The sequence below is a fragment of the Lissotriton vulgaris genome, chromosome 5, assembly GCF_964263255.1.
Source record: "Lissotriton vulgaris chromosome 5, aLisVul1.2, whole genome shotgun sequence".
NCBI lineage: Eukaryota > Metazoa > Chordata > Amphibia > Caudata > Salamandridae > Lissotriton > Lissotriton vulgaris.
Genome location: NC_141693.1, coordinates 364,001,567 through 364,013,864, shown reverse-complemented (window position 1 = coordinate 364,013,864; position 12,298 = coordinate 364,001,567).

Below are 12,298 nucleotides of genomic sequence, written 5' to 3'. Positions count from 1 at the left end.
ACCGTATGAGCAGTGGCTGGTAACCCGCACCTCCGATGCCAAATTGATCACTGATCTTTACAAGCATTTACAACCCCCGCCGTTCCACTATTATAACTCGGGGAGGGAACGATGGCACAGGGAACTGGGCAGAACACTTAGCCACAAGGAATGGGACCAGATCGCACACCGGTCATGACATTCTGCGTACCATACCGGCCTCACTGAGACGTTTACCAAGGTGTCCACGTACTGGTACTACACCCCAGAGAGATTGTGTGAGATGCATAGGCTTACTGACAGGGGGTGCTGGAGAGGTTGCGGGCAGGTGGGGACCCTCTCACATATTCTTTGGGATTCTCCCTTGCTGGCCGCTTATTGGAGGGAGGTTCTGGACGAGGTGGATAAACACTTTGAAATCGAGCTCCCGCGCTTCCCGGCGTATGTTTTGCTGGGCCTCCCTAATGATTTGATGTATCCACTGAAATCTCGCAGGGGTAGGCAGATCGCAATCGCATTGGGGTCTGCGGTCCAGAATATCCTTATCCATTGGCGCACCACCACTGTCCCCTCCATTACGGGTTGGCTACATAGACTCTGGCATGTGTTGGGGATGGAGAAACTGTCGCTCACGGTGGCGGGGGAGATTGACCAATTTGATGAGCTGTGACAGCCCTTCCTCGCGTTACTAACCACCGAGTTCAGGGAGCTCACCTGCCCGAGGTACCTCAGACTTCTGAGGCTGACGCCGCCGGTGACTCCGGCAAAGTAGGATAATGTGGGGGCGGGTTCCGGGGGGGCGGGGGTGCGGCTTAGGGGCGGGCAGTATTGGTAGTGGGCCATTGGACGGAAGGTTGGGGGGAGTTGGGGAGTTGTTCCCCTTTTTTTAAATTTATTTATTTATTTATTTATTTTTTGGGGCAGGGGTTCCGGGAGGGGCTGGGTTGTGACTTTTTGGGTTATTCTCTTTGCTTCTTCTGTTTCGACTTGGGGGCTGGATATGCTCAGAACAGGGATACAGGTTGCTTTTTGTCCTCTCATCTGCCAATACTCTTCCTTTGGACTACGAACTGCTTCTTAACTACGCTCCTGATATTGCACTTCTTTTTTCTAACGTATTGTATGTAACCCTGACCTCCTGTTCCCCTTCCCCGTATTCTTTTGTCTTAATAAAAAATGCTTTAAACCTAAATCATACATAAATGGAACAACGCAACTTTGTGCTCATAATATCAACAATGTGGCAACTCCGCCAACAAACTCTGTAAAAGTTCAAACGTAATTGCTTCCCTAAGAAACTCCCCCCGTCACTGTAAAAAGAATTTCCTGCCAATTTACCCCCAATCGTCGTCTGAGACAATCCCTTGTCAATGCAATTCAAAACATAATGCATAATTCTATGTTCACATTCCTGTTGTGACATGCGCCACGTCTCACTGGTCCATCCCAGAAACGCTCCGAATTCAGCCCACGCAAATCTGTAAGTACGCCTTGTGGATTCAGCTACGGATTTCTCGACAAGGCCCACCACTCTCACTCCCCCCAGACCCAGATGCCGCCCAGCACCTTGGTCTTGCAAGCATCTGCTCCTGGGGCCAGGCACCTGAAACGCTGCCACTGTGAATGAGACAATGCATCCGCAACGTCATTGCTTGAGCCAGGGACATGCTGCGCACGAAACATCACATTCCGTAGCAAGCATTGTAACAAAACTGCGCAGCAGGCGCAAGTCTCCTGCTTTTTGATTATTCACCAAGTCCACTACCGTCCTGATGTCCACATGGAACAATACCGACCTGTTGTGAAATACTGCGCCCCATACTTCCAAGGCGACCAACAGTGGAAAGAACTCCAGGAAAGCAATGCTCATGCCCTGTGTCATCCAATGTGCTGGCCACTGTTCCGCGCACCACCTCCCGTCCCAGAAAATCCCAAAACCGGAACTCCCCGCGGCGTCAGAGAAGATTTGCACCTGCCAGACCATCTTATCGTCCACGAAGTCCAATGACACACCATTGAACTCTGACAGAAACGTTTGTCACACCCGAAGGTCCGCCCTGACCCCATCGAGATATGGACCCTGTGATGCGAGAGCACCGCTCCCGACATGGCTATGCCGAGGCGTCTTCAAAAAGTCCTCCCAGCGCGCACCACCTGGCACGCAAAGTTCAGAAAACCCAGGAGTCTCTAGACTGACCGCAAGTCAATCTTTTTCTCTCCAATCACGTGCAGCAGAAAAGCCTGAATGTCCTCCAGTTTCTGCTCCGGTAACCGGGCCACCCACGCAACCGCGTCCAGCTCAATGCCCAAGAACGTCAGACTGCAGCTGGGCCCAACTGTTTTTTCCGGAGCCAGTGGAACCCCGAAATCCCACGCCAGAACCTGGAATTGTCCAAGAGCTCCCTCACATTCGCCAGACCGCGCCCTCCCGACAAACAGAAAATCATCCAAGTAGTGAGAGACCGCCCTATGACCACTCCTGTCCATGAAGGCCCACTGCAAAAAGGAACTGAAAGCCTCAAATAATGCACAGGAAATGGCACACCCCATGGGCAAAACCTTGTCCACAAAGATGGCACCCCCAAGGTGCATCTCCAACAAAGAAAAGTCCACCGGGTGTATGGGCAGGAGGCAAAAGGACGACTTAATGTCACATTTGGCCAACTTCGCTCCCTGCCCACAGATCTGCACCAAAGCAATCACGTCATCTACTGAAGCATACAAGACTCTGGAATCCTCTTCGGCAATGAAATCATTCACAGATCTCCCTTCTGGCCAGGAAAAATTATGGATCAACCTGAACTCCCCCTGCTCTTGCTTGGGCACCACTCCCAAAGGTGAAATGATCAGGTCAGGAACAGGCCAATGGTCAAAAGGGCCAACTATCCTGCCTTCCGCCACCTCCTTCTGCAATTTCGCTGCAACAACCTCCGGTAATTATTTCGCTGACATCAAATTCTCCGCCCCTTCACCATTCCCGGGGTCCTGATAACCCACCCGGAAACCCTCAGTGAAACCCGAATGGATCCTCAGCGCAGCCTCTCTATCAGGATATCGCGAAAGCCACGGACCCATGGCCTCAACCCTAACCGGTGTAGGAGCCCTTTGGCCCAGCTTGCCCCCTACCCTTGGTAATTTGCCACTGCTCTGTGGGCATGGCCAGGGTGAAACATTGTGTAACAGGGTGGCCTCTGCCACACTTGGAGCACTCGTGCTTGAATTTGTAGGGATGCCGTGTCCAGAAACCTTTGTTAAGTCCACGGGGCCAACACAGGTGCCTGTTAGAACTGAGTGACTGTCCTGCGGCCTCAGAGTAGCTGATCTGTCTACCTTCTCCGGTGTGTGAGTTCTGACCTCCCGCCCCAACTTGGGCGGGACGCAATTGAAACGGCCGGTACATGACTGGCAAGTCACTGGCCGTGTGTGTGGAGGCAGACGACTGAGTAGAGGACATCTATTGCATCCAGAGCTCCTGATCCACCTCCCCCCATGGCTTATCGGGGTTGGCATTAATCATGGCCCTAAACTCTTCATCGTACCAGAGCCAAGCAAAACCCCCGAAATGCATCTGTGCCTTTCTAATAATGTCTATGTATTTGAAAAATGCGATAGCGCGAGCTAGATGTTTTTCACAGTATATACTCTCATAAATCAAAAAGGCCGAGGTCCAGTTCTCCAAATTAACCGGCACCCGCGGTTGCCTGGTCAACTCCTATTCCTCCTCTTTGGAGCCCTCCTTGGCCTGTATCTCCCTATGCAAGAGCTTGAACACGTCTACATACTCTTGCTTCCAAATCCTGGACTTAGTGTTTTTCCGACAAGTGGGACCCCAGTGCCATCGCCAACCCCATGTACGTTAGTTTCTTCCTGTGTTTGTCCTCGCCCATGTCATCTTTACTGCCCTGGTCGTCAGTCTTATCAGTCTGAATGCCTGCGCTGATCAAGAGCTTACCACTACCCCCGCCTCAACTGCCCATGTAGCAGGCGCACCTGGGTCCCTCACAGACCCCTCCCCCACAACCACTGACTCAGCCACCCAGACCCACTTGCCTCAGAGCCTTTCAGCTCCCCTGCCGCGACCAAGTCCCATGGCCCCCCTGCATAGGGGGCTGGGTGCCCAGCCCCCCCCGGTACAACTTCCAAACCCTGCATCCCTAGCTGCGCACAACACCTGCCCCCTCAACTCTGTCTCCTGTATGATGCGATGTTGGTCGTGTATACGCTCCTCAAGCGACATGTCCTCCCACCTGGGCAGCGCGGGCAGAAACTGCTGCTCCTCAAACCCCTTGGTCCCAGTCCCAGAAGGGCCTAGCACGCTGACCCTGGCAGCCTCCCCCTGCCTAAGCTTGCCACTAGCCTTGCCCGGCCCCCCCACAGCACCCCCCTCATGGTAGGACCCCCACCCCCCCCTTTGAAGGATCCATTGGCACTGCCTCCTCAAAACACTCCACCACCCCATCCGATTCCCCCCAGAGAGGATCTGCTGAAAGTCCTCTGCGGCAGTCTCCTCTCCTTCTGTGTCCTCCTCCCCATGCCTTCATCAACCAGCCCGCATGCCCCCACCTCGGCCCCCCCGCTCTGCCGAACCTGAGGCTGTGCCCTCTGTGAAGATGTTACGAGGGCCGCAACCGCCTCTCCATGTGGCTGCACGGGCGTGCTACTGCCCCTTCCCCCAGTGCCTTGAAATTCCAGTAATGCAGCCGGGTACCTCCTTGCGGTGATGGCAGATCTTCCTGGCACGCTATCACCGCTGCAGCAACCCCCGCTGATGCCGTCCGGGGCGTACAGGTCTTACCGACCCAAGCCCCCTTTAGAACGCCGGGCCGCAGGAGATCTGCTGTCCCGGCCCAGCAACTGGAGCGCTGCGCGGACCAACTCCATGCCAGGCGCCGCCATGGGGGTTTCGCTGTTGTCGCCGACTCCACAAACCACAGCGCAGCTCGCCCCACGTCGCACCAGGACACCAGCAGCAAAAGTCCCTTAAGTCACCGCCGATCCGACAGGATGGACCTAGCAGTACCTGACTAACTAACTGACCTATCACTTAACACTGTGACCCTACCCTAATGACGCTGAGGGCAGGAAGAGGCTAAGACTCTTCCCCTGCCCTCTTTATACCCTAACACCTAACTCCACCCCTAAACCAACCCCCTATCCCTAACTAACACCCCTGTCCTGGTCTCGCGCGAAAACCCCGGGTGAAGACTGGTCTGCTGACCCTACTTCCCCCGGGGGGCACATTGTCGCTGACGGCGTATTGTCATGCAAGGAAAAACGAGCAAAATGTTACGGTGAAAGACGCGCAGCCCTTCACTGAGGCTAGAACGCTCTGGTAAAGCCTTGCGGTGTCAGACGCGCAGGCAAGGTAAAGACTAAAACACCACAGTAAAAGCTCAAATTCCTGGTGTAGATCCAGGAGCCAGAGACATTTTAAGGCATTGGCAAAATTGGCTCTGGCCCAGGGCCCCCAGCCTTTTTTTTGGGGAGGGGGGGCGATAGAGCTAGCTCTATTTAGCAGACCTTTAATCATTCTGTCACCAATTAATATTCAAAAACAATTGTTTAAGATGAACTAATTTTTTCCTTTTTCCTTTAATTTATTTTTTATTGTGTGTGGGGTTTGAGTCTATTGCAGACATTTTGCAGAGAAATGTTGTGTTTATAGTTCATGCAACTAAAATTAAAAAAAAGTTTCTTTTAGTTCAAAACAAGACCTCATATATGAGAAATGGGACAGTATCACAGAGATTATTTGCAGTAATATTAGTGAGCTACTGTTGTGTTACAATATTGAAAATACACGTCAGCATCCCTGAATATTAGATGAAGGGGGGGCGTGGCTGAGCACGCAATGGTGGCGGACGTGCTTGGGTAGAGCTCCGTGTCGAGCTCCCCCAACACGGGCCAGTTATCCGTCCTACTTCTTCGGACTTTGGTGCAGATTGGAGATCCCTGGCCGCTCCGGCAGTGGTGGAGCCAGACTGCCCCCTCTGCCGGGTCCTCCAGCCGGCGAGAGCTCCTACGCGAGGCCGGGGATCCACTGAGGCCGCTGGGCCCAACTGCTGTGGAGCGGAGTCGCCGAGTCGCCGGCCTTCGCCCCGGGACCTGGCCCCAGCTACCGGCGGTCCCGTGGGGGGCAACCTTCCTGATCCCTGCCTGCATCGTGGCCCTGCAATGATCTAAACCTGCCCTGGCCACAAAGGAAACGGACAGCTCCCTTCTGTCGACTCTCCCAGCTGGCACATGAATTGGAGTGCGGCCGGGATCGAGCTGCGGGCGCGGGTTTACCCGTGGGGGGCCCGCGGAGGGAGATCTTGAGGAGGAGGTACTAGGGCAGGTACTTGGTCCCTGCTGCCCTATTTGGACACCCGGAGAGACCTGGCACGATAGAGGGCCGCGGTGAGGAGTGAAGGCGCCGGGGACTGCCTGGATTATAGCGGCGGGGGCAGCCCTGGGCACTGGCTTCCCTAGCTGGTGTGAATACCTGCGCGAAGACGGGAGCGGGCTATAGCCAGCGAGCCCCGCCATTGACGCCTGGACCCGGGGGCCACAGTATTGGGCAGCGCGTGGGACAGCTGGACGACGCTAATGAGGTTACTGAATGCCTTGAACCTGGTGATGTCTGTCCCAATGCGCAGATGAGGGGTGCCCCTCCCCTGGGGCGAAGGTAGCGACAAGCACCACACACTTGCCCGAAGACCGCGAGGCAGACAACTTTGCGGTGGCTGAGGGAAATGGAGAGCGACGTTACCCACTGCATTGGCGCCCCAGATCGAGTCATACAGTCACCGGGGAAGCCACCTTCCGTGGAAAAAGCGGTGGAGACTGCGTGGGCTACAGGAGAGGCGGACGACAGATACCGCTAGACAGGAGGTGCTGGTGTGAGAGATCTGTGGCGCTCAGGTGCCCGGCTACATGGGACGGTCAACTGGCAGTGACTAGAGGTGAGAAGATTCTGGCTCAGGCCCCCACATGCGGGGTGCACCTGATGCCTGGGCGTGCTGGCGGGGGTTAGCTGACCGCGGAGGAGACACGCCCCACCCTCTTCTGTTCCTGCCCGGGTGTCACTCTCTGCTTTGAGGCACGACCGAGTCATCGCACGGCCTGGAGTGGTTGCTTTCTGGCAACCCGCCCCCACCCTAGGGGCTGCTCTCTTAATCGTGCAGCGGACTATGCCCTTTCCCGGGGGCCTGTGAGACCTCCCCCCCCGAGCGACCTCGCGCGCTGGACTGCATAGCACTGCCCATGTCTGGGGGACTCAAGACAAGAGCTGGAGCCGGCGGCGTGCAGGTGAAGGGGAAGATGGCGAAGCAGACTGAGCAGGATCAGACCGCTTCCAAATTGGACTGGAGGAATCAATGCAGCTCACCCGCACCTCTTTGGAAACGAAGATCGACAGTGTCGCTATAGACCTCACGCACTTACGGGCGGACCACAGGAAACTATCGGAACGCACGACTGCCCTGGAGGCCACCGTGACCGACATCACGCCCAAGGTCGCGCAGGTGGATAGACACGTTCAGGACCTCCTTAATCGAGTGGAATTCCTAGAGGACCGCGCAGAGGATGCGGAAGGAAGGGCAAGGAGAAACAACGTCCGCATTATAGGACTACCGGAGAGATGGGAAGGTAGGGAGCCAGAGACACACGTGAAAAGTTGGCTCACGGATCTGCTCCCAGAGGGAACTTTTTCTCAGCACTTTGTGGTGGAACAGGCCCATTGGGTGCCACCCCGGCCCTCCCTGACGGGGTACAACCCAAGGCCCATGCTCATCTGCGTCCTGAATTATAGAGACCGAGATACCATCCTGCGAGAGGCCAGAAAGCTGACAGACATCCGAGTTGAGAATTCCAAGATCATGCTATTTCCTGATTACTCCTTTTTGGCAGTAAAGCAGAGACTCCGCCAGCTAGCACTGAAATACTCCCTTCTTTTCCCGGCCCGCCTGCGTGTGGTGGCTCGAGACAAAACTCATTTTTTCGACACTTCAGAGGCGGTTGAGGCCTGGTTGGACTCTGGTATTGACACAAAGCCCCGTGCGATGCCGTCTACATCAACCATTTGGCATACTCGGGGGCCTCGGCGCCGACGCCGACAAAAATCCTCGCCGGCAGGACGAAGGTGCACAGAGACAGACATAGGCCCTCCAGCTGCGCTCATACACACTGAGCAACAGGAGGCCCTCCGGATGGTGGCAGAAATCAGCGGCTCTTTGGAAGCGGACCCCGCTCTGGAGGCCAGTCCCCGTGACCTTCCGAGTGATGACAATCGCATATATGGTCTACCAGGCTCGCAAGTATCAATGGACTTACCAGATGTCACCCCACAAACTGCTGACCTTATTCACTGAGATCATCCTAACGCAACTACCCCCTCGGATAGTGGCAGTGACCTCTTATGATCCCCCTGGAACCCTGTTCTCCCGGGGTGCCACAGAGAGGCTGGTGAGACCTCCCTGATCACGAGAGGTGGTTAGATGTTGCTGGCATGGTACTGCAATTGCCACGGGACGAGTCAAGTCAACGTGCACATATCAGCTTTGCCGGCTGGTTGTGGTGTGGTATTATGGGGGTGGCCCGACCCCCCGGAGGTGAGTGACGTGCTGGGATTTTACTCAGGGGAACTGTCACGCTGCGACACGCTGATCGTGGGGTACTTGGGACTTCACGTTGGGAGAACATTTGCTGCAGCGGGGCCGAACGCCATGGTGTGCCTGTGTGGGGGAGACACCCTCCACCCGTCCGGACAATGCGCCTGTAAAAGTCGAGCCAAGCACTCGGCGACCCCTCCTGAACTTACGGTTTCTTAAGCTCCTTCGAGCATTTGGACAATAACATGTTCTGCTGTTGTCCTTTTAGCATTGTATTCTTGTTTGCTTTATTTTTAGTGTTGTTTAACTTATCTTTTCCCCCCTACATTCTCCTTAAATATGGCATTTGTGTGCGACAGTCTTTTGATGATGAGCGTGGATGTTTAATTCGTCAAGAGGATGTGCTGGCTGCTGATGGGGGGTGGGCAGGGGGAGTTATGACAGGCCGATTTTACCATGGCTGTGATTACATTCTGCACATGGAACGTGCGCGGAATGTACACTCCATCCCGCTGTTACCAAATATATTCATATCTCAGATGACACAGTATACATATAGCATTATTTCAGGAGACCCACTTGACTGGTCCGGAGACGCAAACATTACACCGTAGATGGAGAGGGCAGTTGTATGGTACGGGGTTTTCGGCCTATGCCCGGGGGGCGCTGGTCTGGATACGCCCAGGGGTCCCCTTTGCACTCACCCAATGCAGGATAGATGCTGAGGGCAGATATGTAATACTGCATGGTAAACTAGATGGGCAGTTGGTAGTCCTTGCTTCCCTCTACGCCCCCAATACCGAACAGAGCCACTTTTTCACACGACTGTCGACGGAACTGGTGCCCTGGCATGGTGTCCCGTTGTTGCTGGGGGGTGACTACAACTGCGTTTTAGACAATGACCGGCCATTCCCCCCCCTGGCCAGTGCGCCTGCACACGGAGCTAAGAAGGCGCTCATGGACTGGGTAACACAATGGGATTTGCATGGCGCCTGGCGTGGCCGTAACCCACATACAAGGGTATATTCTTATTATTCAGGCGCCTATACGTTGCACGTCAGGTTAGACAGATGCATGCGACAAGCGACCTGCTCCCTCATGTAAAAGACACCCACTATTTGGGCCGTACCCATTCCGACCATAACCCCCACATCTTAGACTTAGCCTGGGAGAGGCCACATCCACCTGTACCCACATGGAGACTCCAGCCTGACGTGCTGCTAGATGCCCCATTTCGAAATGCCCTGTCGACACACCTTCTACAATACTTTGAGGAAAACAACCACACTGCCTCCACTCCACAGGTAGAGTGGGACGCATTTAAAGTGGTCACAAGAGGACACTGTTTGGGCACACAAACGGGCATGTGGAAGCAAATAGAGGGAGAACTGACACGAGTCGAATCTGAAATGCTGGAAGGGGAGCGCGAGGCGATAGAGGGAGATGATGAGGCACTATTAGCAGCTAGGGAACGGCACACACAATTGCTCTATAGGCTGAAGAATCTAAACTATGCTGCCCATTCGGCACGCACCCATCAATATGGGGATAAACCAGGTAAGTTACTATCGTGGTTGATAAGGCGAGATACCCAGACCGCCCCAGTGACATCCATCCGCACTGCTCAAGGCGCTACTGTATACACACAAAGGGCCATTCATGAAGCCTTCACAACTCATTACGAGGGTCTCTACAGATCTCGCCTGCGGGTCCCCATGGCTGACATAACTACATATTTGTCGAACCTACCTCTGCAGGAGATAAACGACGTGCAACGCAATGAGCTCGGAGTGCCGATTATGTCGGAGGAACTCCGTACGGTTATCTTTTCCCTCTCCAACGGTAAATCCCCAGGGCCAGACGGGCTGCCTGCGGAGTTCTATAAAGCCTACTCTATTATATTAATACCTGAACTGCTGCGCATATTTGGGGCGGCAATTGCTGACTCTGCTCTCCCTCCTACCCTAAACAAGGCGACCTTGGTGTCACTCCTGAAGCCGGACAGAGACGAGACCAATATGGGCTCTTATAGACCATTGGCTCTCCTTAACACTGACTACAAGATCTTGGCATCCGCGTTGGCCCAGCGATTGGTGCCCACCCTTGTTCACGCTGACCAAAACGGTTTTGTGCCGACCCGCAGCACGTCGTATAACATTAGACGGCTGTTCAAGGTGCAGAGTCTGGCCTCACATCTATGGCCTCGTTCGGGATGCCTGATACTCGATCTCGAAAAGGCGTTCGACTCTGTGGAATGGCCCTACCTGATATCGGTACTGCGGAAGTATGATTTGGGTGACAACTTCCTCCAGATGGTGGACCTCCTGTACCAGAGACCCACAGTCCGAGTTCGCACGGGCAGGCTGCTCTCAGACCCTATTAGAGTGCACAAGGGAACCAGGCAGGGGTGCCCCCTCTCCCCTCTGATCTTTGCTCTCGTGATGGAGCCTTTGGCGGCCCAGCTTCGAGCCTCCGGGGCCAACTGGGGCATTCCTTTAGCCGATGGAACTCAAGCGGTGTCACTATATGCTGATGACCTATTACTTTACATCAGAGACCAGACTTGCTTTCCCCCGACGCTCACGGGCATTTTCCGTACATTTGGAGAGGTAAATTGGGCGAAGTCTGGGGTGTACTCCTTTGACGCTGCCACGCCGGAGTGCGCTATTACGGTCCTAGAGGAACGGCTTGTATGGTATACGGCAACTTTCCGCTACCTAGGGATATACATGTACCGAAACCCCACTGACGTTTTAGACGGTAATCTAGTAAAGGCAATCTCCTCCCTCAGGGCGCAGGTAACCTTATGGAACTTACTTCCGCTTAATGTGCCAAGCCGAATCACTCTAACAAAAATGATAATGTTGCCCAGACTGCTGTATTTCTACGCTAATCTTCCCGTTTACGTCCCTACCTGAATATTCCGCGAATTGGAGACATTGGTCAGAAAATTGATATGGAACGCTGGAAGGCCCAGGGTTGCGCTGAAGACGCTCTATGCGCCTACAGAAGCTGGGGGACTGGCTGTCCCCAAACACGAGCTTTATTATTTAGCCGCGCAGCTGCAGTGGGTGACCTACTGGTTAAGTGGGAAAAATCTGGGGAACACAGCCACGGACTCCACCATCATGTCAACAGCTCAAATACATGCCCTTTTTCATCCATTGGCTAAAACCCGCTGCCCGGAGCAGTTACACCTGGCAGTGGCGCAGAAGTGTTACATTAGAAGTTTGAAACTTACGAGCTCCACAAAACCGTACGCTCCGAACCTGCCATTGCTGGGGACTCCCTGGGAGGACGGAGCGCTTGCGGAAGCGTCATTAAGCAGCTGGACACGGGCTGAGCTGGAAACACTGGGGGACCTATTTGCGGAGGGTGCCTTGATTCCATTCGAGGCGCTGGCTACAGATGCGGGGCTGCCGGCGGGACAGTTCCTGACACATGCAGTGCTCATACACATGCTAACACGGGCCTGGGGCGATCTCACAGTGGAATTGCCGACCCATCTACTAATTCAGTATTTACATGTTATGGGGAACGGGTCTCACGTGGTACACTGGCTGGCGCAAGCCTTGCATATACATACGCAGTTTTCCTCCCAACGTCTGCGAGACAAGTGGTCAGAGGATAGGGGGCGGGAGTGGTCTGACAAGGAGTGGGCTGCGGTATTGGCTGGAGCACTCCACGTCCCACGCAATTCCCGTTTCAAAATCATACAGTACTATATT